The 25581-nt window shown below is 43.6% G+C and overlaps 2 long non-coding RNA genes across 6 annotated transcripts; both read right to left on the reverse strand.

Moving 5' to 3' along the window:
* Positions 1-139: 139 nt before the first annotated feature.
* On the reverse strand, positions 140-5970 carry LOC123091821 (uncharacterized). Of its 3 annotated transcripts, none has more exons than XR_006443570.1 (6): positions 4873-5970; positions 4625-4687; positions 3010-4490; positions 1048-1119; positions 694-791; positions 140-442 (listed from the first exon to the last, which is right to left on the reverse strand). It is a non-coding gene; the product is annotated as an uncharacterized lncRNA (long non-coding RNA). The 3 variants fall into 3 exon arrangements; XR_006443571.1 differs by having other exon boundaries at positions 3010-3172; positions 4448-4490; positions 4625-5970; XR_006443569.1 differs by having other exon boundaries at positions 4625-5970.
* A 1178-nt stretch (positions 5971-7148) lies between these two features.
* On the reverse strand, positions 7149-10886 carry LOC123091823 (uncharacterized). 3 transcript variants are annotated; one of them, XR_006443573.1, is made up of 4 exons: positions 10173-10884; positions 9074-9226; positions 8929-8998; positions 7149-7719 (listed from the first exon to the last, which is right to left on the reverse strand). It is a non-coding gene; the product is annotated as an uncharacterized lncRNA (long non-coding RNA). The 3 variants fall into 3 exon arrangements; XR_006443574.1 differs by having other exon boundaries at positions 7149-7722; positions 9074-10886; XR_006443575.1 differs by having other exon boundaries at positions 9074-10884.
* Positions 10887-25581: the final 14695 nt, after the last annotated feature.

Raw genomic sequence — 25581 nt, forward strand, 5'->3', positions numbered from 1 at the left:
CGCGCACCCTTTATAAATAGTAAATTCAAGAAAATACTAGAAAAATTAAAAAAAAATCTGAATTTATTTTTGTAATATACATAGACAACCAGTACACTTGCATATGAAGTTTCATGAAGAAATCACAACCGTGATGATCTGGCAAAAATAACAAATTGAAGCTAATATTAAAAAACATTGTTTAATGAATAGTATGGTCACATTGGTATTTTCTTCACTACTAGTAAACTTACACGTGCAATGCACGTACTAACTAATACTCCATATATATTTAGTCAAACTATTTTGAACACCAAAATTTAAATTGTTGCATGTGGTGAAACAACATAGCTCCGTGTCAAAATGCAAACATCAAACTCCAATAATGGGAACAATCCAAAGTTGCCAAGTGTTCATCTCTTGATCAAATAGTGTCACCTTCCATAAGATTTACATTGCAAACCTGGTAGACAAATAAAAGAAATCAATATCACAAGGGATCAATCTTCAGAACAATTAAATCTTCATCATAAAAAACACTTGAATCTTGTTCGGCTCTATGGACAACTGTAGTGAAGCGGCAAATTATAGATAATACAACAACTGTATCATTTTTTCTGATGAAAAAAGAGAAACCTATTATTATCATCATCCAAAGTGTTTGCAATGTCAGATGGTTAAGGACGAACAACATTACAACATTGGCAAGCTGACCTCAGGGTGATCCATCTTTTTTCATGTCCATATTGGTCATTTTCACTACACAGGAAGTATATTGGATTCCTTCCCGCAAAAAAAAGTCTATTGGATTCCTGAAGAGCAAACACAACAATTACTTCATCTTCACAGGGCCACTGGGTCCTCAAATAATACAACTTATACCCTGGCATCTTTTCTTTTATACTCCCTCCATCTTAAAATGTAAGACGTTTTTTAACACTATAAAACATCTTACATTTTGACACAGAGGGAGTAAGGGAGTATCTCTTATGCAGCTACGCTACCAGTTCAGTCTAACTAAATCTGGTCAATTACACAATATGTAAAATATGGCAAAAGAGCATATACCTTCAGATATTTGCCAGCCAGCTTCAGCCACTAATCTCACCAAGACTGCTCATGTGCACCTGTAGCATTTTTCTATATAACAAAAAGTTTTAGAAGACCATGAGATTAGGCATTTCAACCAATTCACTTAGAAACACAGTGATTTTGTAGCTAATATAGCTTGATGGATTTGTGCAGCCAGTATCGATGGCACGCCTTGTACTATGCCTAAGAAAATAACCACAAAACATCTAATTATGCCTTTTTTAGAAAAGGAGGATGACCCCCGGCCTGCATCTAGGAGATGCATGCAACCACTTTATTAACTATTCACAGAGAACTTACGAAGTAATACATCAATATGTTTGAAGCCGTCATCTTGGCAACATCCGTCGCTACTCCTATCCATTGATGAAGGGGTGCAGAAAGTATGGGCCGAGTACCTAGACCTCTCACCTAAGCCTAACATCTAAAGCTGGAGGCCCCAACTAAGCCACATACCAGGTCTGGGGCACAAACCGGTCCGACGCACTCATAGGTCGTCGCCGCCGTCTTCCATCTATCCATCTTCAAAGGTGATACTGACGCATCGACCTTGCCAGGCCTGCTGTTGACACCAACATGGCGCCAGAGAAAACCTCCTCCCTACACGCATCCATCATCACACGTCCGTCGCCGAGACCCTGCCACGCCACGCCACCGAGACTCCACGTCGTCGATGTGTCACATGGAACACCACTCCACCGCAGATGTCGTCCACTGGTCCCTCGAGCCTATGCATACCTCCAAGATTGACGTCCCCAAGAGGGATATGGCACAAGAGTGTTGACGTCATCCTATCGACCGATCTATGGTTTCCCTCGGAGGTGGTGGATAGGGGTCTAGAGCTTCTCCACTATGATGCTTTCAAGAAAGGGACGACGCAGAAAACGCCGCCATCGTTGGCTTTGGCAACGAGCGAAGATTAGGGTTTTCACCCGGATCCGCTCGAGGAACCTCCATCCAGCGTTGTGTGCACGGGACCACCATCACCGCCGCCGCGCATGGAGCAGGCCGCACAGGCCAGATCTGATCTGACTGGAGGCCAAACCACACATATAGTCGTTCCATCCACCCGGCCCTCCATGCCGCTGCCAATTCGAGATCCGACTGGCAGTAGAGCCGCCCACCGCCTCTGCGAGTCAGGGCTGGCCGCCGTGCCGCAAGACCCGACCAGTCGCGCCTCCACACGTTGGGGGCCCCATCCCACCCCAAGCCACGGGAGAGAAGGAGACCCCCGTCACCCCCATCTGCCCCCGGGCTTAGCCGGCAGCGTCACGCGGCGGCGATGGGAGGAGAGAAGGGAGTAGATCAGGGCTCAGTGGCGCGGCTAGGGTAGCGGCCTGCCCGAGTCGCTCGATGCGGGAGCGACACGGGGGGAGCGAGATGTTTTGGTCATCTAATTATGCCTAGTCAAGATCCAACTCATACGTAAAGATTCAGCTTGAATTCTCAAATGAGAACAAGAATGTGAATTATGGGCAGATGAACCATGCAAGATCACGGTACACTATAGAAACTTGATCCGATCGAAATAATTAAAAGCAACTCAAACCCTGTATGGAGGAAACTAAAAAGAAAATATGAGGGAAATAAGTGAACATAGAGATTTGGAGAGCTTAGTTCTAAAATCTTGCGAGATAATTTATGAAGACACAATAATCTATGTCAATGCAATCCTGCTCAAAAATAAAAAGAATTGCAAGTATTCATGTGAAAATAGAAGTTTTGAAAACCGTAAAACCATATGACAGACAAACTGTACCAAGACTAAGCCAATTAACTATTTTTCATCATCATCACTCCAAAAGCCTCGGTTCTTTCCACTTTCCTTAGTTCTTGTGAATTTATGATCAATGCATAATGAGATAGATGATCATAATTTGATGCACATAATAATTCTACCATGATACAATAAAAATAATACCCCAGCATGAAGCTAACCTTATCGTGGTCATGTCACTTGTCCACCAGTTGTAGCCTCATTCTTTTCCTGTAGCTAAAATCCTGGCCTCCAAGTCCACTACATGTTTGCACCATAGCACCATCTGCAAGCTATCGTGCTCCTTCCATTGCGAGGAAACATGAGAAAAATATAAGAAATGAACTAAGGGAAGTTTAGTTCAACATCCTCTTTCTAACCTTTTCGAAAGAAAACATCCTCTTCCTAATGCAATCAGTAGCCTCAAAAGAGGACCAGCCTATAACAGGAATAACTATGAATGCATAAAAACAAATCCCCTCTATCAATAAACAGTTTGTCTGTTTATCATGGTAGTTCTGCAAACTGAAGTAAGCCCCTCTACAACAAAACTAAGCATTAATAGTTCAACTTGCAAACTGAAGATGACAGAAGATGTTGACCCATCAACCTAATCCATCACCAGGCTAGAATATTAATTACCAAAAATCATGAACTAAATAGATTTGGTAACATCATAATTTTCTTAACTCTATCTGAACACTAAAAATATTGTAGGAATAACTCATGTGCTCTTTCTATCGCTAGATATATTCGTAGTAAATAAAACCCAACCCAAAAGAAACGGAAGCTCTTGGCCCATCATTCTGACTTATAAAGCAAGATGACATAAACAACCATGACGTTTAGGCTAAGCATTCGTAAAAATGGTGTACAATACTGAAGGTCTTGACATTCAGCATAAATAACAGTGTCGATTGAAGGTGTAGTGATGACAAGTACGCAAGGAAGACATCATTTAGGTACAGTGATGACAAGCATGAGTGGTCACTATATGTGCTAATCTAGACTGCAAATTTACAACTGTTACATAAGAAGATAATAACTGGTAAAAAAATGTTAGGCCACAAATGAAGGCTTCTGCCACGTTCACATGAACAATCGGGCAACACCAAATCCCAGCAATTTCATTAACTATTCAAAGGTTGCATTCAGATAAGCAACTCGACCAAATAGAATTCCATACCCATTAATTCAGCCTCGGGAAAAAAATGTTAGATCACGGATAAAGTTCCAGAACAATTTTAGCTAAGTAATCATCATCATTATTTTGTGAGCCTAGCCTTAGCCTAACCTAGCTTGAGCTTCTGGTTTTGCAATGCAGTATATAAAAAATAACCAAGATGAGAGATCCCAGTATCCAGAGCCATTATTTACTAAAGTGAAGGTATGACTGAATGATTCAGTTTCAGAGGAATTATTTCTAGAGCCCCAAGATAGTTACCACAATGGGTTCTATTCTACGCCAGGGAACTATGAATGATCCAGTAATTTACTGTATTCTTGTTAGTCTCTTAGTATTGTCTGATCCTCGATAAAAACAAAGTTCCCTTCAAAATCCATCCAAAACAGAATTTACCAACACCCAGATTTCTACGGATGCAAGTGCGGAAACCTTACAGCCTTGTGCGTCGTGCATTCTTGAATAATTTGAAATCGTCAACTGTAGAAAACAAGAGGAATGTGGTAAGCAGACCTGCTTATTAGTGAAGATGTCCATCATCTAGCTTTGCTCTGCAATCTATATGGTTTAGGGATTCTGAAATGGAACTGAAACAAAACGTAGTGAAAACTTACTTGATGGTAAACGGATAACGACAGCATGACTGTACATGTTGTTCATAGGATCCAGGCAACAACCTGATTTGGAATATATCATCAGGAATTGTTCTTTCAGACCAAGGACAAACTATGTAGGGGAATGTTTGTGCAAATTATAAGTTGTCAAGCAGATCAAGATAGAAGGTGCAGTCAAGTGCAGTTGAGATTCAAAGTCGTATTCAGCAATGTGACGACAGAAGCAAATCAAAGCCGTTTCGTCGTACCTGAGGTTGCTTGCACAATGAAAGAACTGTAATGGATTATCAACTTCTGAACCTAGATAAAAAATTGTTCACGAATCACTTGTTTAGAGTTTGGATCCTTTCCAATGTAGACATTAATAATAATGTTCTACGATCATGTGCATATAGAATAATAATTTTCTACGATCCTGTGCATATGGTTTAGTAGTCAGCATGTTGGTTTCTAGTCACACTGAACATATAGAAACGCATCACCGTGCTGATTCCTTTGGAGTTGTTGCCTCTGCAGCTTTGTGTGCTCCCTTTCAAATATTCAACATGGATAGGATTTAAACAAATGTCAGTGTTAAATCTAGCAAAAAACTGAAACAAAATAAGATCATATATGGATGACACGGAGAGCTGTGAGAGACTGAAATAGAGAGGGCTAGCTATATAGAGAGGTCAATTAGGGGAACTCATCGAACATTTGGTGGGCATCGGCATGCTGCCATGGTGCTGGAGGGCAGAGGCTACACAATGCATCTCACCGTAGAGGAGTTCCGCATCCTTGGTTGTGCAAGGAATGACAGCGGCGGCATCTGCGTCACTGACCACGAGGAGGAACGACCGCTGGGGCATATGTGCCTGACGCGAGGTCGAGGAACAGAGGCCAGGAATCGAATGCCCCGTCGGAGAAATCCATCTTCGTGGCCGAGCCCGCTGTGTCTCAAGCCCGCCGCAGCTTGAGGGAGGAGATGGACCTTGCCGCCGCTGCTCGACGGTGGAGATGGACCCCGCCGCCGCCAACGCAGGCCGAGCCCGCTGGGTCCCGCGCTGCCGCCGCTGCTTGACGGAGGAGAGACCCCTTTGCTGCCGATGCAAGTCAGGCCCACTGCGTCCCGCTGCGCCGCCGCCGCTCGACGGAGGAGATGGACACCGGCACTGCCGACGCAGGCCCAGCCCACTGGGTCCCGCGCCGTCGGCGCTGCTTGAGGGATAAGAGCGACCCGGGCTGCGGGAGGACTGGGCGCCGGCGGGGCAGCGGCGCGGGAGGAGCAGGAGGCGGCGTGCGGCGCGGCGCGGCGCGGCGTGGGAGGAGCAGGAGGCGGCGTGCGGCGCGGCGCGACGGGAGGAGGGGGGCGGGCGGGCGGGCGTGCGTGCGTGCGTGCGTTGTGGCAATTTTTTTTTCTTTTTGGAACGGCGGGCTTAGCGATGCATGGATTAGCGGTGGGCTGGTGGCTTAATGCGTGGCTTATAGTGTTAAACATGGAAGGATTATGGATCATTAGATTTGATAGATGAATGGGTTAGATTGTTTGGATCTGCCCCTCTCTTTCTTTTATAATGGTAGTAGAAGAATACCATGGGTGTCAATACATCATGAAACTTTACACGTGAGTAGAATGATCTACTAAGTTTCATACCGTGAAATTTTATTTTATTTTTAATTTTTTCTAGTATTTTTTATGAATGTACCATTACATGGGTGCGCGCGCATCCATGTTCACTTTTGTATTTTCGGTCACTTTGTTCAGCAGTTTCAACCCTTTTAAAAAAGCTTCAAGGAGGCTACAAGGCAAGACAAAAAATTAGTCGTTGTGTGTTGCAAAAAGGATTTGAAAATAGATCTTCCGCTCCGTCTTGCTGCAGCGACTGGAGCTGGGCCTTGGTGTTGGTGTAGAGGATCGTTTGCAGCTTGTCAAGGAAGACCTTAACTGCCGGATCCATGGCCTCTAGATGCACGCGCTTGTAGCAGACTCCGCGTCTCCATGAATTTGCGCTAGATTGGGGCCGGTGAAGAGGGGTGGGTTGGTCTCTGATACTAGATAATAAGATAGGGATAGCTAGGTAGCACAAATACTCGATGTACACTATCCAATCGCAATTACAGGTAGCGATTACAAGGATTACATGAATGAAACAGAGTTCTTGCGGGAGGGGAAAGAGTTTTTTTTTTTTTTTTTTTGAAACTCGGGAGGGGAGAGCCATGCTGCCGTTGCCGCGCCTCTAAGTACTGGACTGCGCTAACGGGTTGGCTCGCCCACTCTGGGCCGTAGTAGCGCTTGGGCCGCGCTGGTGCATGCTGTCGTGCACTACGCGTTTCTCTGCCGACGGCAGCTGGAAAGACAAAGATTGCGAGTTTGATCCCTAGACCAAGAGAGCCACAGTAATAGATTAATTTCCACACGGTGTGAGGTGACAGTAGAGGGCCAGCAGATCTTGATGTAAAATACCATTCTTACTAATATCAATTAGTAAGCTTGCATATGTTCGGTTCGAAGATCAAAAATAGTTTCATGTCACAGGGATACATCTAGTCCCAACTAAAAACACATATAGTTATAGTTTTAATGACAGAAGTTCGCACGTGCAACACACATTATAAGCTTAGCTCCGTCCCCTTCTAAATATACGTGAACAAAGTAAGCTACTAATCTTCTTTTTAAATTAGACCAATGCCCTCTTGATCAATTGAAATTTCATAAAATTTATTACAATGAATAACTACTGAGGGAACATAGGACTTCTTACATATCTTTTCTAAATATAAAATGTATATCTTCATCAAAGTCTTCTATGTTATAATTCAGCTTCATGTGCATGCAGTTCCTAATGTTAGCAGTAATCAGAGCACTCCTGCACAACAACCGCGACGACAATCTTCCTTCTCTTTATCATCGCTCACCATCTGTGTCCTGTCATTGATGGCACCTTAGCCACACTACACCGGCTCTGGCACCATAAAGGCGATGGTAGAGATCCCGTGGGAAGGTACCTTCGCCACACTACACCGGCTCTGGCACCATTAAGGCGATGGTACATTCCGTGGGACTGTCGCGCATGGTACCAGGCCAAGATGCTCCCGCCAACCATGAAAGCGGCCACCTGCTGCAAACATTTGAAGAGTCATTATGTGATTACTATTACATCTACATCTGATGAATGAGAATAACAAGTAGGATGGTGAATGAGAAGTCAACATCCAACATGAATAGCTAGACAACATGTAGATAACAGGCTAAACTTCCTTTCCTGCTAAATCTTTGATATTACCCCAGTAATGCGAACCAACTGCTTCAAGCTTCTCAGATGGACCCTTATATCCCTTAGTTCTTCTACCGAAACAAACTACTTGCCCCGGGATAACCACCATATGTCCGTAAGACAACAACTTGCACCTTCCACTTGGCATGGTTCATAGTTGATTGTGCCTCTTCAGCTCTCACGGGATACAACCAGACAATGTCATGTATAATGCTCCAATAATCAGACAATCAAGATGCATGAACTAATATGTAGACTCAATCTTCTTAGTGAAGATATCTTAACATGTGTTGACATTTACAAAAATGCCTGTCATGATTTCATAGATGACAAAGGCAGACAATTACGATGCCAACATTGCCAGCACATTATATTAGTGAACTCACACGTACATGTACATTCCGTAGTTTACCGGATTTTATTATTGACAGAACAGGCAGAAGATTTTAAAAGGTAAATAGACAAATAAGAATCCAAGTAATATCAACATTGGGATGCTCTGGTTTATATATCATTGCTCTGATTTCTTAAGCCTTTGGTTTTTTGTGCAATATATTTTCCATGTAATAGCAAGCTGAAGGATGATAAGCTCAAAGAGGTTACCAGGACCAAAGATGATTATCTAAAAGAAACCTTGAAGCAAAAAGCTGATGTCGATAAAACAGTATAAGGCCTAAAATAAAAACATGTCTTCATAGTAAAAGTCTTAGTCGTCCTAGAACAGTTCGAAAAGTCTTAGTGGCTTTATCTAAAAAAAAAGATGCTTAGTGGCTCTGCATGCTATGACAACCATCAATTGAAGTACATATCTCGCTGGACTTGAACTCTTGCGACTAAGATATCAATTGAAACCCAGATTCACCGAGAAGTAGGAAATATGGCTGCAATATATCAATGGCTCGAATAATGTGCAATATATCAATGGGCTTGAATAATGTGCAACATATCAATATGACAATATTAGCTATCCACTACACAACCAAATTTAACCGAAAATCTATAAGATGAGTTCTAATAATAGCAATCCAACAACTACTAATCCAAACTCACTTGTGCAAACTTGCGGCCATGCGGCATCAGTAAATGCGTAAGGATGACCATGTGCCCCATAATTGGAAATCTGAAATAATAGACACCGAGTGTTAATGGAGAATAGCAAAATATGAAAAAACAGATAAGAAGGTGAAAATTCAACCTAACATATATTATCTCCCTCAGAAGCCAATAGTATGCACTGGATGTGTCCAAGATGCTGCTTTGACCTTGCTGAATTTTTCATGTGTTACCGTCATAGGACACGAAAAATGTGCAGCTATATACACCCAAGAAATTGTCTCCAAGGTTCAGGCTACAAAAAAAAACATAAAAATCTGACGTATTCGGAAAACCGTAGAGAACAAAAAGCGCTCAAACAACTTTGGCTCTAAGTCTGGTAGGCGACCAAGCACTGCAGCACCTCGTGACATGCCTTCTCAAATCTTGCATTGAAGTAATTTTACTTGCTGGCACAACTTTTTCTGTTCCAAAATTCTTCGGGTTTGGTCAACCACCTTATCAGATTATATGATTATGATATATCAAGCAAGATTTAAGTCATGTAACATCACAACATCCCAAATTAGCAGGCATGTCTTTAAGCTTCTGTATGAGCTTGCAAAGAAATTTTGTTGGCCCATCTAGATTGTCTGTGCAGAAGCATTGATCTCAGATTGCTGGTTGTATATCTAAAAAATTCAAACTATAATCCCAGGTTAAATCTTGCAAACTACCCAGAAAGTTTATATCTCAATAAAAAATGCTTACACATCAATTTCTCACTTTTTTCTGAACCTCGTGTCAACAGATTGCTATAGTCAGTAGAGTGTAATCATATTCATAGCACGTCGTATGAAAATGGTAGATATCCTACTGCCTATCTCTGGAAAATTGAACAATACCTAAACTGCAATTAACTGTAAGCAGCCATGCTTAACTTGGCTCAAACAGAAGCTTGAGAAGTTCCTTTTCTTGGTGGTTAACGTCTTAGAAGTTAGAATGAACTGAAAGAAGTGCATTATTGGTTGAGTAGGAAGTTCTTGGTCTTGGAACCATGGCAGTTGCCGGTTGCTATCATTTAAAAGAAGAGCCTTCATTTTTAGCAGAGTTTCTGGAGTATTTCACGCTTAAGTAAGAAATAGTAGTCTTCTGGGTTGAACATTAAATAATTAAGCATGACATGTCATTGACTTAAATATTACACACGAAACTGGCCAGGGATGAGTTATACTCAAATAAACTTGCAAAGTGTAAATTACCTGTACGCAGGTTAGCCTCGAGCAAATCTTTGTACAAATCAAATCAGATCACATAAATTATTCTTCTGAATCGAACTGCAGTGTGTAGACGGCAGGGCGGTGGCGGCGTCGGGGCAAGGCAATTCGTGCGCCTAGGCGGCCGCATCCGATGGAGATGGATGGAAGACGAATCGGAGTGCTGGAATGTCGCTGGCCCGGCTGGGCACGTGGAGACGTGGGGAGGCCACCAGTGTGGCGCCTGGGATGCAGCGCGTGGGAAGAGACGGCGTGGGAGCGCGTGGGAGGCACGGCGGGGGATTGGATAAGGCCTGTGTGCTCTCTTTCTCCGTCGAGGACGACAGCGACGGCACCCAGGCCGGCTGCTCGCCTCGGTTCAAGGTTCTCGACCTTCTATTGTATGGGAGAAAGGTGGGGATTGATTTTTGGCCGCGAGGCAGAGGAATTAGATGCCGATGGCACCAGGAGAGGATGAACAGCGAGGGGAAGCGAGGGCCTCGACAGCGGTGGACTGCCCTCTGCCTCTCGATGTGCCCCTCCTCCCCGGAGGCGGCGGTGGGGACCTTGGGGGGCGTGTAACCGTAGAGCGCCGGCCAGAGGCGGGCCAGGCGGCGGCCATGAAACCTTGTGGGAGGTGCGGGCGGGGCTGGTGGGGGTGGGTGGTTTGAGACTTGGAGAGGAACGGGAGATCGTGGGTGGGCGTGACGTTGGGGAGGGGATCGGGAGTTCTGCTATAGGCGTCCTTTTTTCCTTCTATAAGAGCTAAACATGTTATAACTAATGGCAGTGATGGGTAATTACACTGTCAAACACGTTTGATTTGATGGTGTGGTATAACTTCAATGATCAGATTAGCATGGTTCAATGGTTGAGATGATTTGGTTCTTCGCCCTTTCGTGCTTTTATATGGGTTGATGGTTGAAATTATTTTTTCCCGATGCTACTCATTCCCAAGGTATCTCCATATTATAGAGTATTTCATTAATATTTCAAGCAGACCGTGGTCCCTCAAAGATCCTAAGGTTGAGTAAATGCGATGAAAGATCTTAATCTACAATTTTCTTTGTTTACACTACAAGGGCTCTGTCAATTCTTGGTATCCTCATGAGCATACCTATAGAAATCACTGCTAGGTACTGGTGATCTAAACGCTCTTATATTTATTTACGGAGGGAGTACCAAATATAGAGCACATTTTTTTTATAGAATTAGTCACATATGAAGAGGATGATCAAATGATAAGAATCCACTTTTTAGACTAGTAAGTTTGCACGTGCAACACACGTCTTAATCGTTGGAAAGTGAAATCACATAAGTATAAAATAAAATAAAAGGTGTTCTAAAATATATGGATTAAATGGATACACAATGTTGTGAGTTCACAGAGGTTATTTCTTAGAAGAGAGACTAATTGTGATGATGTTGTTGCATGGAGACAATGATATATTGTTTAATACCGAGTGCTTAATAGGCTGTAAAAGATAAAAAAAATTGTGGTTACAATTGGAGAATAGCCTTGCGCTGTGTTTAGTACATGGAGATGCAATCCTTTGGTCTTAATATCATGGTGTGAGCAATTGATACCTAATCTTAGAAAAAGATATTAATATCATGGTGTAAGCGATTGATAACCAAAATATGAGAAAAGTTCTAGGATAAAGTTAGATCCATCGATATGAGATTACTAACAAAATGTTTATGTAAATCTCGAAATGGCATGAAATTTCTGGAACTTGATTACATGTTGCAAATACTCAAGAACTCAGCTTGATGACTACTAAAATGAAAAAGATATATCCCAGATAAAAATATCAATGGCATTGAACCAATGGTCTGAAGTAAAATCTTAACACCAACTGATTTGAAGGAGTTCTTTCTTTTACAATCAAAGGACTCACCTATATTGCTCAAGATTACTCAGTTTGAAAAAAAGGCAAGATCGTCCAGAGTGGCATTACGCCACAGCCTCGGGTCAGTAACTTGCAAGGGTAGCTTTGCACACAGTGGTGCATAGAAATTAGGCTCTGCAAAGAAAAGACAGTACCGAACAAAAATCCTGGCCCAACTCCTCAATTTCACACAGGAGGCCCATAATCTCTTATCTGTTTTGTTTTCTTGAGTTCCACATGTCCACCAGTGCCTGACAATCAGATTTGAAGGCAACATCAGGCCATTCCCCCCCCCCCCTTCGCAAGACGTACCCCATCTTGGAGAGCAAGTATTTCAGCATAAGGGTTATTGGATTAACGCGATCGAACGGTTGAGATATGTTGGATCAAAATTTGTTAACTGTATCAACATAAGCTCTGCGAATGTGACTAAATCGGTAAAGTATTTATTTCTATAGTGGACAACAAATGAAATTGTTCAAGAGTTAAATAGCACGGCCGCCCTTATTAGAATAACCTAGTTTCCTTCACGCAATACATGTAGTAGTAAACATATTGTGCACTGTTCTGTATGCAAATTAAAATAAAAAGGAAAACCCTTTTTTTATCTTGTTGAAAATATTCACCGGAAATCCATCCTCTGTTTTAGAAAATTTGGGCGTAGAAGTTTTTTTTTCTTGAACTTATCTGGGTTAGAAGTTAACTCAATAAAGAATGAAGTATGAATGAGATCTTGGAGTTCTTTTGGCAGATATTTCAAATCCTTGCAGATAGCTTAATCTTTTTTGTTAGCTTCTATTTCAGACACAGTGCAGGTTGTTGGACGTTGGGTGCACATATACCTCAGTGAAAGATAAATAGAGAGAGGGGAGGAATGCACATATACCTGGCGGAGTAGGAGGGGACTTAGGTTGTTGGGCGTATTGTTGTATGGGTGTTACGGAGGATGGCGACGGCGTTAACAGGGTTGGCGGCAACACTATGTAAGAAAATAAAAAGGTATATTAGATTCAGAGAGAAGGTGCACTATGCACATTAAAAGAGTTTTTCTGCTAGTCATAGAGCATTATCGACATTGTACTGCAAATAAATTAACCTATCAGAAGTTCCAAATGACCCAAAGAATCAGAGAATGAGGAAATAGGGAGGGCTACATACATATGTCAAGTTGAAAAATCTGAAACCAAATCCAAAACTGTAGCACAACCAACTAAAGAAAGCTCGCTGGAGTCAGGCTCGAGCTCAGTCCATATGGCAGGCTACAATATTATGAACACATTAAGCACTACCATATATCAGCTCCATGAGTATTTGTTGTGAAAAACATATAAGCAGACTACTTTGAAAGCTAGCAAGACCAGCATTATAAGAATCAAATTAATGCGTACTCCTCTTCCCACTTGCAATATGAACCGCCATTTGTTATTTTCATAATACCATCACATAAATTAGATCCCAACTGATCCAACTAAGGACAAAAACTTGAGCTCTTGCAACTAAATTTACCTGCATCAGGTCATCGACATTGGCATTATCACCTAAATGGAATGGTTCAAACAATCCTATGCAAGAAAGAAACAAATTGCCCAATTAGTGAGAACCATAATAGAGACTGCTCCTACTGTCACAAGAATGAATAGCAAAATCTCTCTTTAAGAGAAAAAATAGGGTCACAAGTTGAGGAATATCCCAAGCCTTGGGAGGCATATGAAGTTTAGGGAACTTGATATGGAGGTAGATTGTTTGAACTGTGACGGCAGCGGCCGAGAAGGCGGCGGCGACAGCGTCCCTGCTTGAACGGCGGCGTGGGGCGGATGGGGGCGCGGCATGGGGCGGCGGCGGCGGCGGCGACGGCCCTGTTGTACATGTGGCCGGGAAGGCGGCGGCGGCAGCGTCCCTGCTCGAACGGCGGCGTGGGGCGGATGGGGGCGCGGCGTGGGGCGGCGGGGCAGCGAAGGAGCGGAGGGTCGATGCGATGCGACGGTTCCTTTCCTGCGAAGGGTATACATGTAAGGAAGGGGATCAAGCAGAGAATAAAAAGGATTGATTAGCGCTAAACGTGTTTAGTCACCATAAGGATCATCAATTCCAGTGAACCCTGCGGATGATTTACAAAGTAAGATTTGCGAAACATAAGCAAAAAGGGTAGTCTGTTGGTTCTTTTACCTTTGATTTTTCCAGCACGGGCAAGCTTGTACAAGCCTTTTGGATCCCTAGCTTCACATACTTCAAGTGAGACATTCAAAAACACCTACAAAAATACACTTCTCTATGCCGGTTACCTTTTTATTGAAAAGGGGGGTCACCTCGGCCTCTGCATTAGAACGATGCATACGGCCAACTTAATTGAATATCAAATAGATTTAACAAAGGTCTTAAAGTCTCAGCGAAAGCAAAGAAAAGCTTACAGAGAGCCAAATAAAAGTAGACATAGAGCCACAACCGGCTGGTATAAGAAAGATAGGAAAACTAATTGCCTATCCTATTACATGATCGCCATCCAAACCGGTTGAAAATATCCCGTGCTACCATCTCCCACCGGATAGATCCAGTAACCAATCGCTCACTGGCCTCCGTCGGAGTGAGTAGCGACCACATACGGATCAACACAGTGGCTTGAAAGATAACCTGCAAAAAATGAATATTTGTTGTTCTGTTAAAAACCAAATCATTTCTACAGTTCCAGACTGCCCACAATAAAGCACATGCTCCTGCTCGAATGTGTCCTGATGTTTCGGACTCTATCTCGTTAAGCCACGTCCCAAATAATGTGCTGACAGAATTCGGAGGAGTAATGTTAAAGGTTATATGTACCGTACGCCATAGAGCTTTTGCCAACGGGCAGTCAAGAAAAAGGTGTTTGATAGTTTCATCCCGATCACAAAAACTGCATCTAGTAGGTCATGTCCAGTTACGCTTTATCAGATTCTCCTTAGTTAAAATGACTTGTTTATGTACAAACCACATAAACACCTTAACTTTCAAAGGAACTTTGACTTTTCAAACATATTTGGAACTAGGAATGGAGTTAGAATTGATAACATCGAGATACACCGATTTAACTGTGAACTCTCCAGTTCTAGTAAGCTTCTAGTGCAGCTGATCGGGCTATTGAGACAGCTGGACCTATATCAGTCTACTCACTAAATGGAGCCAAGCTTCCCAACAATTTCCGACAAGCGTCCTCCTGAATTGGATATTGAGAGGGATGGCCTGAAGTACTGTTACAACATAAGCGTCTCTTCATTGAACAATTCTATAGAGAGACGAATGTTGAAGCGCAAGGGGTGTTTCCCCTAGCCAAGTATCCTCCCAGAATCGCGTGGTAGTGCCATTTCCGATTATAAACTTTGTCTTATTGAAAAAAACTGATTTAACTCTCATTAGCCCTTTCCAAAAAGGCGAGTCACCTGGGACAAAGTTTTGGAGTGGAGGTACTTACTGAGGAGAATCTGCACCCATGTGGCCTCTGTCTCAACAGATAACTTAGATAGCCACTTGCTGAGAAGACATCTGTTCTTGACCTCAATATTTTCAATGCCAAGACCCCCTTGGTCTTTTGGTTTACAAATAATATCCCATTTGGCGAGTCTATGTTTTCGTTTTAGTTCATCATTCCGCCAGAAAAATCGGGATCGATAGAAGTCCAGCCTTTTTCTAACTCCAACCGGAACCTCGAAAAACGACAAGAGAAACATAGGCATACTCGTGAGAACCGAATTAATAAGAATTAACTGGCCTCTATGACATGAGCTTGCCCTTCCAGCAGCTCAGTTTCTTCTCAAATCGATCCTCAATGCACTTCCATTCTCTGTTTGTCAGCTTACGATGATGAATGGGTATACCTAAATACGTAAAAGGTAAAGCCCCCAATTCGCACCCAAACAATTGCCTATAAGCCTCTTGTTCCTTATTGGCCCTTCCAAAGCAGAACAACTCGCTTTTATGAAAGTTAATCATTAATCCAGTCAATTGTTCAAATAAGCATAACACCAGCTTCATGTTTCTCGCTTTTGCCAAGTCATGTTCCATAAAGATGATAGTATCATCAGTGAATTGTAGGATAGACACACCTCCATCAACTAGATGATGCACCAGTCACCTACCTGACCAGCCTCCTTAGCCCTTCCTCTTAGAATCGCCAACATATCGACTACAATGTTGAACAATATAGGAGACATCGGATCACCTTGTCTCAGGCCCTTATGTGTCTGGAAATAATGACCTATGTCATCATTCACTTTAATTCCAACACTCCCTTTTTGCGTGAAAGATTCTACCTGGCGATGCCAGGTTGGTCCAAAACCTTTCATATGCAATGCCTGTTGAAGAAAAGGCCATTTGAATTTATCATACGCTTTCTCGAAATCCACCTTGAAGACAACTCCATCGAGTTTTCTCGTGTGAATTTCATGGAGCATTTCATGAAGGACCACAACTCCTTCTAGGATGTTTTTGTCCGGCATGAAAGCAGTTTGAGACTGCTGCACCACAGAATGCGCAATCTGTGTGAGCCTATTAGTCCCTACCTTGGTGAAAATTTTGAAACTAACGTTAAGAAGACAGATGGGCCTGAACTGCTCAATTCTCACAGCCCTTGTTTTCTTAGGAAGCAAAGTTATCGTTCCAAAACTCAAGTGAAACAACTGAAGTTGTCCAGAGAATATTTCATGAAACATTGGTATCAAATCCCCCTTAATAATATGCTAGCACTTTTTTTATAAAACTCCACCGGAAATCCATCCGGCCCTAGAGCCTTATTATTCTTCACATGTGAAATAGCTTCAAACACCTCTTTCTCCGAAAATGGGGCAGTCAAAATATCGTTCTCATCTGCAGTAAGTTGAGGAACATCCTCGGCCCAAATAGCTGCTTGTAGTATTCGGTTATGTATAATTTTAGGTTTTCCTGTCCTAAAATCGTTCCTTCATCTTGCTCAAGCTGAAAGATTCTTTTCTTTCTGTGCTTGCCATTAGCGATCATGCGAAAGAATTGAGTGTTCGTGTCCCCCTGGACAACTTTGTGAACCTTAGCTCGCAGTGCCCACTTCAATTCCTCTTCAAGGAGAAGTTCTTTCAATCTCATCTCTGCATAAATTTTAGCATGAAGCTCCGTGGTCTCTAGAAGTGTGGACTCGGCTTTTAAATCTAGGGACTGAATAAGTGTAAGGAGCCTTTCCTTTTCAACCTTATAAATCCCACTAAGTTGCTTAGCCCACCCACACAAGAAACTTCTCAAGTGCCTTATCTTATTCTGCCATCGCTCAACCGGAGTCCTACCTCCTGCATCCTTAGCCCATTTCCTGGCTATCAGATCCAAGAAGCCTTCTCTTTCAAACCATGCCAATTCAAACGAAAAGGAATTTTTGTTCCCCATGTGGGTTGCCTCACCAGAGTCAACCAGTAAAGGTGTGTGATCAGATATTCCACACGACAATGCCTGGACTGTTACCAAGGGAAATTTCTGTTCCCATTCAATGCTCGCGAGGACTCGATCCAGCTTTTCAAACGTCGGGTTTGGCAAGGTATTAGCCAAGGTGAATTTTCTACCCGAAAGCTCTATCTCTCTCAGATCCAAGCTTTCAATAATGGTATTAAACATGAACGACTACCTGTCATCGAAATCATTATTGTTCTTTTCCTCTCTTCTTCTAATAATGTTGAAATCGCCCCCAACCAAGATTGGGAGCTGCTCGGAACCGAAAATTCAAACAAGATCTGCCAGGAACTCTGGTTTGAGTTCGGGCTGTGCGGCACCATATACTGCCACCAATGCTCAATTAAAACCATCAGCCTTCGATCTAACCCGAAACTTAACAGTGAAATCTCCCATCACTACGCTTCATACTTCCAGCGATTCACATCTAACTCCAAGTAAGATCCCACCCGATCTTCCTCTCGGAGGGAGGCAATGCCAATCAAAATCGCCCCCCCCCCCCGATAGAGTACCGAGAAACTGTGGAGAAAAAATATCTCTACCAATTTCCGAGAGAGCAATGAAATCCAACCTATGCTCGATAGAAGCATCCTCAAGAAACCTTCTTTTAGCCAAGTCTTTCAAACCTCGGCTATTCCAAAAGATTCCTCTCATATTTCGTCATGGAATTTTTTATTGGTACGGATCCTAGCACTTCACACCGCGGAAGCAGGGTAAATCTTCCGCTTCCACTTGCGTTTAGGTTTGTTTTGATCCTCCACCCTGTCCTCACAACCGGGCTCCATGGACCTAACAACCTCAGCCTCGAAAGTATCATCCTCTTCCTCTGTCTTAGGAAGGGATGGTGCAAGATCCGCACAAAATCTATCTAGCACCCTGACTCCCAATGCATCGATGTCAGAATCATTCATGGGTTTAACCGCTGCTAAGTTTCGAAGCATTTCTAAAGCGCGTTCCGCTTCCAAATCCAGGATATCATTTACAGAGTTAGAAATTTCACTATCATTACTACCTACTGAAACTCCTAATTGATTTGCATTATTTATGATCTCATCATTACTATGCCGATTACCTTAATAATAAGATTGACCAGATGGTTCGAAGGAGTTGTACAGTGTGTGTAAATATACCTCAATGAATGTAGAATTGTGCAGTAATTTACGACAAGCACTTCGTTCACTTCTATAGGGTGATATCAAGCAAGCAATGCAGATCAGACCTGCATCTACAAATAGTTTTGCTACTTCTCCTAAAAAATTGGACATAAACAAATTTAGAAATGGTATAATTGCAAGGCAAAAAACGATCACAATATTGATATTTCTCAATAGACCAAACATACCTACTCTGCGTATATTTTCAGCACAATCCTTTGCTTCGAAATAGAGGTCTCGATTCAACCCGTGCCTCAGATTGTCACCGTCTAGAATGTCGGTCAGATGACCTATGGAGTGCAGCTCGCGACCTACTGTGCATGCTAGTGTGCTTTTGCCTGAAGTATAACATTGAGATCTTACAAAGATATTAGAGGCTTCACAGTTTAGTGTATGAATATGATGACTTGATCAGCTCGTAAATACCTGAACCACTTAACCCCGTTATCCACACAACACAACCCTTCTGGTTTAGCAATTTCTGCCTCTCAAACTGCCCCTATTGGACAGTCATACCAAAGAATGTTTGTCGATTTCCCAACAGTTGAGGTCACAAGCTTGTTGATACCTGGTAATTTCAGGCTCGTAAGAATCCTGAAAAGATAAATCTTGTTTTCTAGAATGCTGCCAAAGATAATCACATTTGGCATATAGTGTTCCAGGATTGTGACTGCCTATCTAATACTCCCTCCTTTCACTTTTATAACTTGTGATTTCTCATAACTGAAGATCTAAGGAAGGTGCTAATTCACACAGTCTGCTATGATTCCATAAGCAAAAGACTTGATAAAACTAAAATTTTGTGGTTGCATGGACATGTCATTGATGTGAGCATCCCATTTAAGGGTCCCAGTTCCAAACAGTGTCAGCACCAACTAGTCCTCACAGCACCATGCGCTGTTTTTCATTTTCTTCTTGAAGTTCTCTATATGTTTGGGTTCGGTCCCCTCACAGTATCATCAAGCTATGGTTGTGTCAGCACCAACCATTCCCCGCAGCACCATGTGTTGTCTTAAAGAAAACTTGGAAAATGTTTGAAAAATGAAGGACTGACAGGGGCTATTTGTCTAGTTCGACCAATGAGTGGCATGATTGAACTACATTAAATTTCCAAATAAACCAATCTAATAACAAGTCAATCTCAAAAAAAATTCACTCCCTTTCTGCACCTGGTGCTTGTAGGCTATGTGGCACTACCTAGTCGTCATGCAATAATCATCAAAAGAAGAGCAAACAAAGGCAACAACCTGAGCCTGAGATGCTAAATTATTTAGTTCAAGTCCCATTGAACAAAGACACTGATAGTGTAACCTCCAAGCAACACCAGACACAAATTGTGTGGACTGCTTTCGAAAATATTGACAAAGCCAGTCATTTTCATACGGGTTTTGTGGTTCGTTGATATCGACATGCAGATGTCAGATATGCGCACAACTATCTTCTTGGCAGCTCTTTATGAGATTCCCTTTAACACCCGAGAAATTACTCAAACAACAAATTAGGAATATGTGGTGCACGCACAACCTGTACCAGCATCACTGAGAAGGCGCAAGGCCCATGAAGAAACCGTTACACTATGTATCGTCAAACAGAGGACTACTGAGAAGCTCAACTCAACTGCTAGTCTGTCATACTCACCCAAATCGTTCTCCTCCATACATGGCGTTCGTCCAGGTCGTTACTCATAATAAAATGAATTGAACCAGAGACAAAGTTGGTGGGGTTGGTTTTGAGGATTGGAAACCCACAAGTATGTTAATGCACCATGTGTGCACATGGTGAGAAATATATCTAAAAATCAGCTGGGGTCTTATAAAATGGATTGAGTTCCCTGAACAGAAAAGGATTCAATGATACCTGTTGAGTATCATTGTTATTTAGTACACGTAGGATGGCGCAGTATTTATTCTACCTTGCCTTGTACTCCAAGATTGTAAGAGGGAAGATGGGGTGGTGGTGGTAATGGCGATCGATTCAGTCTCACTAGCCCGATTTGTGGGGTTTGATTACAACAGACGAGTACAAAGACGGATAACAGGAGAAAGGGGGGTTAGGGTTTGGGTAGTCGCAGCTGTTCCCTTGATCCTCTGGATGCCCGATCCCTCTGGTGGTAGCGCCCTAAGTAGTGGCCTGGTGGTTGGGCTTCAGTGCACCCATGCTAGCCCAGTCACTCGCGAGTTGGGCTTCCTGTCCCTGGCAGGCCTTGGAGCGGAGGGCGAGCCCCGGGTCGGTGGGTCCTCCTTGTCAGCCTGGGCGTGGAGACCAGGGGTGTTGACATCCCCTCCCCTTGCGAGGAGGCTTGCCCCCAAGCCTCTGCCACCGAGAAGCGGGCTTGCAGGGTGACTTTGTCTTAAGTGTCAGTAATGTTTGCTTGATTCGACCACTGGATGAGCACCTGTTCGGCCATGGAACCATTCTTCTTGTGCCAACAATTTTGAAGCACTGCGACAGGGACTGCAGGAACATCAATATGAACTGGGAGTTCGAAAGATGAAGTCATACCCGGAATAAGGCAGTGGTGCAGCTGGGAGACATGGAAGACTGGGTGCACTTGAGACTACGCCGGGAGGTATAGTTTGTACGCAACTTCATTGATCTTGGCGATGATGTTGAATGGCCCGTAATATTTGAAGGACAACTTGTGATTGGTGTGCCATGCAACTGATGTTTGGATGTACGATTGCAGCTTCAAGTACACAGAGTCGCCAACCTCGAATGCACGGTGCGATCTGCGTTTGTCCGCCTGGGTTTTCATGCACTGCCGGGCTCGATGAAGATGTTGCTAAAGAAGGTCCTGGACCACAGCGTGCTTGTCTAGCCAGGTTTGTAAGGCAGGCATAGTACACTCCATGGTGGATTGATGCCCCAATGTCGTGTCTCGTGCCCGAACATGGCCTAGAAGGGAGACATGCCAATACTTGAATGGTGAGAAGAATTGTACCAAAATTGGGCGAGGGGGATCCAGTAGCTCCATCAGCACGGGCAGGCATGCACAAAACACCGTAGGTACGTCTCGATACATTGGTTGACGCGCTTGGTCTGTCCATCCATCTGTGGATGATTGGATGTGCTCATCTGCAATTCAGTGCCTGCATACTTGAACAGCTCGCGCCAAAACATGCTGGTGAACACCGGGTCACGGTCTGATATGATAGCTCCTGAGAATCCGTGGATCATGTAGAGCAGAGCTACCTTGGACGCAGTATACGAGGAAGGAAATGGGCAAACTTGGTGCACTTGTCGACCACAACCCACAGACAGTTGAATTTACCGGATTGTGGGAGCCCATCGACGAAGTCCATGGTGATCATCTCCCATGGTTGTTGAGGAATTGGTAATGGTTCCAAGAGTCTCAGGGACGCCGCTCTATCGGGCTTGGCTTGTTGACAAGTAGGACAACAGCGCACATAGTGGAGAACTTGAATCCTCCTTTTGGGCCACATGAACAGGCGGCAAATGCACTTGAAGGTGGCAGGAAATCCAGAGTGCCCCCAATGGGTTGTCATGAAATGCTGCCATGATCTTCTGTTGGAGTTCAGTGGATCCCCCGAGCCAGATGCGCCAGCGGAATCGTAGGACGATGTTCTGAAGGGTGAAACGACCTTTCGGGTCCTCCCTGATGGCCAGCTGCTCGAGCAATTTCTGCGCCTGTGGGTTGCAGTTATAACTGGACAAAACATCTTCGAGCTAACTCGGCTGGCAGGAAGTGACAGTGAATGATGTTGCAGCGGGTTGGAGCATGAAAGGGTGTCAACTGCTGTGTTCTCGGCGCCTTTCTTGTAGATGATGATGTAACACAGGCCAAGGAGTTTTGTGAATGCTCGTTGTTGCCAGGATGTTGTCAATTGCTGCTCCTCGAGGTGGATCAAGCTTTTCTTGTCTGTGTAGATGATGAACTCAGGTATGGGCGCGATTGGTCCACTGCAACTATTATGGCAAGGTATTCTTTCTTGTATGTGGAGAGGCCTTGGTACCACGGGCTCAAACTCTTGCTCATAAAGGTGATGGGATGGCCATCTTGCTGCAACATGGCGCCAATGCCTTTGTCACAAGCGTCTGTCTCAATCATGAAGGCTTTGGTGAAATTTGACAGGGCTAGGATTGGGGCTGAGGTGAGCTGCTGCTTCAACAACTCGAATTCTTGCGCTGTGTTGTCCGTCCAGACAAATGGAGCCCCCCTTTTCAAGAGATTGAAAAGGGGTTGAGCGATGACACCAAATCCACAAACGAACCTGCGGTAGTAGCCTGCTAGCCCCAAGAAACAGCGGACCTCCATGGCGTCTTGCAGCGTGGGCCATGATTGAACCACCTGGACCTTGCTGGGTTCTGTAGAGACACGCTTGTCGCTGATCACATGGCCGATGTACGAAAGTTGTTGTTGCCCAAACTCACATTTGGTGATCTTCACTTTCCACTGATCCCTGCGAAGGAGTTGGAGGACTTACCGCAAGTGGTCCAGGTGATCTTCCCAAGTCTTGCCGAAGATGAGGATGTTGTCTAAGAAGACGAGCACATAGTTTTGTAGCAAAGGATGAAGCATGTTGGTCATAGCCCCCAAGAAGGTTGCTGGTCCACCCGCCAATCCAAATGACAACACTTTGAATTCATAATTCCCTGTGTGTGTTTGAAATGCCATTTTGAATTCTTCACCCACTGCGAGTCTGATCTGATGGTAGCTTGCTCATGGGTCGAGCTTGGTGAACTAAGCTGCTCCATGCAGCTCGTCCAACAACTCTTTGATGATGGGAACCGGGAATTTGCTAAAGCATGTGAAAGTGCAACTATCCGTGGGTGGTTTTGGTAATGATTAACAACATATAGCTCATTGAACTAATGCTATTTCAAGATGAATATTTCAGGAAAGTTCAATGATTGGCATGACATGGATTAGGAATGTGGACCCCTCAAAATGCTAAGGACAAAGGATTAGCTCAAGCTCTAAAAGCTCAAGATTCTACATTCTACTTTTAAGTGATCCAAGATCACATTGAGTCCATAGGAAAGCCAATAATATTAAAAGGGGATGAGGTGTTGCTTAATGGCTTGGTTGCTCAGAATGCTTAGTGATATGCTCCAAAAACCCTCAACCACTTTCTCATATCCACATATGTCCCAAACCAAAAGTCAAACTCGGCCCCACCGATTTGATCTATCTGGCGCCACCGAGTTCATTTGACATAGCCACTGCCAGAAACCCTAGTCACTTTGGTCTCACCGATAGGGATCTCGGTCTCACCGAGATGGGATTGCAAACTCTCTGTTTCCCTTCATAATGTTTCGGTCTAAATCGGATGAGCGATTGGTCCCACCGAGTTCGCAATGCAAACTCCCTATTTCCCTTTCGTAACATTTCGGTCTCACAGATATGAGGGAATCGGTCCCACCGAGTTTGCTTGACCAACTCTCTGGTTAGCTTATTACCAAAGTTGGTTCCACCGAGTTTGTGTAATTGGTCTCACCGAGATTACGTTATGCCCAAACCCTAATGAAATCGGTCCCACCGAGTGGACATGTCGGTCCCCCTGAAATGCCTAACGGTCACATTATGAACTAAATCGGTCTGACCGAGTTTTCTGATTCGGTCCCATCGAGTTTGGTAAATTGTGTGTAACGGTTAGATTTTGTGTGGAGGCTATATATACCCCTCCACCCTCTCCTCATTCATGAGGAAAGCCATCAGAACATGCATACACTTCTAGCATTTATTTTCTAAGAGAGAACCACCTACTCATGTGTTGAGGCCAAGATATTCCAATCCTACCATATGAATCTTGATCTCTAGCCTTCCCCAAGTTTCTTTCCACTCACATCATCTTCCCACCAAATCCAATCCTATGAGAGAGAGTTGAGTGTTGGGGAGACTATTATTTGAAGCACAAGAGTAAGGAGTTCATCATCAACACACCATCTATTACCTTTTGGAGAGTGGTGTCTCCTAGATTGGTTAGGTGTCACTTGGGAGCCTCCGTCAAGATTGTGGAGTTGAACCAATGAGTTTGTACGGGCAAGGAGATCGCCTACTTCGTGAAGATCTACCCTAGTGAGGCAAGTCCTTGCTGGGCGATGGCCATGGTGGGATAGACAAGGTTGCTTCTTCGTGGACCCTTCGTGGGTGGAGCCCTCCGTGGACTCGCGCAACCGTTACCATTCGTGGGTTGAAGTCTCCATCAACGTGGATGTACGATAGCACCACCTATCAGAACCATGCCAAAAATCTCCGTGTCAACATTGCGTTTGCTCCTTCCAAACTCCTCCCCTTTACCTTCATATGCAATGATTTACATTCCGCTGCTATACTCTTAGAATTGCATGTGTAGGTTGATTGCTTGACTTGTGCTAAGTTGCCAAAATCGGCCAAGAACTAAAATTGGGAAAATGCTAGATTTTTATTTGGTCAAGTAGTCTAATCACCCCCCTCTAGACATACTTTCGATCCTACAAGTGGTATCAGAGCTATGGTCTCCATTTGACTTGATTTCCATAGCTTTTGGTGATCATAGCCTTGGTTTCACAACCTAGGAGAGTATGGCGTCTAGCGAGGGAAATTACCACCATAGAGGTCCTTACTTTGATGGTACTGATTTTGCTAGTTGGAAGCATAAGATGAAAATGCATATTCTTGGACATAACCCCGCCGTTTGGGCTATTGTGTGTATTGGCTTGCAAGGTGATATCTTTGATGGGAGAGAACCAAACCGTGAAGCTACCGCGAAAGAGTTGAAGATGCTGCAATACAACACTCAAGCTTGTGATATTCTCTTCAACGGATTGTGCCCCGAAGAATTCAACAAAATCAGCCGCCTTGAGAATGCAAAGGAAATTTGGGATACTTTGATTGATATGCATGAAGGTACCGACTCCGTCAAGGAATCCAAATTGGATGTGCTTCAAAGTCAACTTGACAAGTTCAAAATGAAGGATGGTGAAGGTGTC

This window comes from Triticum aestivum, chromosome 4B (assembly GCF_018294505.1).
Source record: "Triticum aestivum cultivar Chinese Spring chromosome 4B, IWGSC CS RefSeq v2.1, whole genome shotgun sequence".
NCBI lineage: Eukaryota > Viridiplantae > Streptophyta > Magnoliopsida > Poales > Poaceae > Triticum > Triticum aestivum.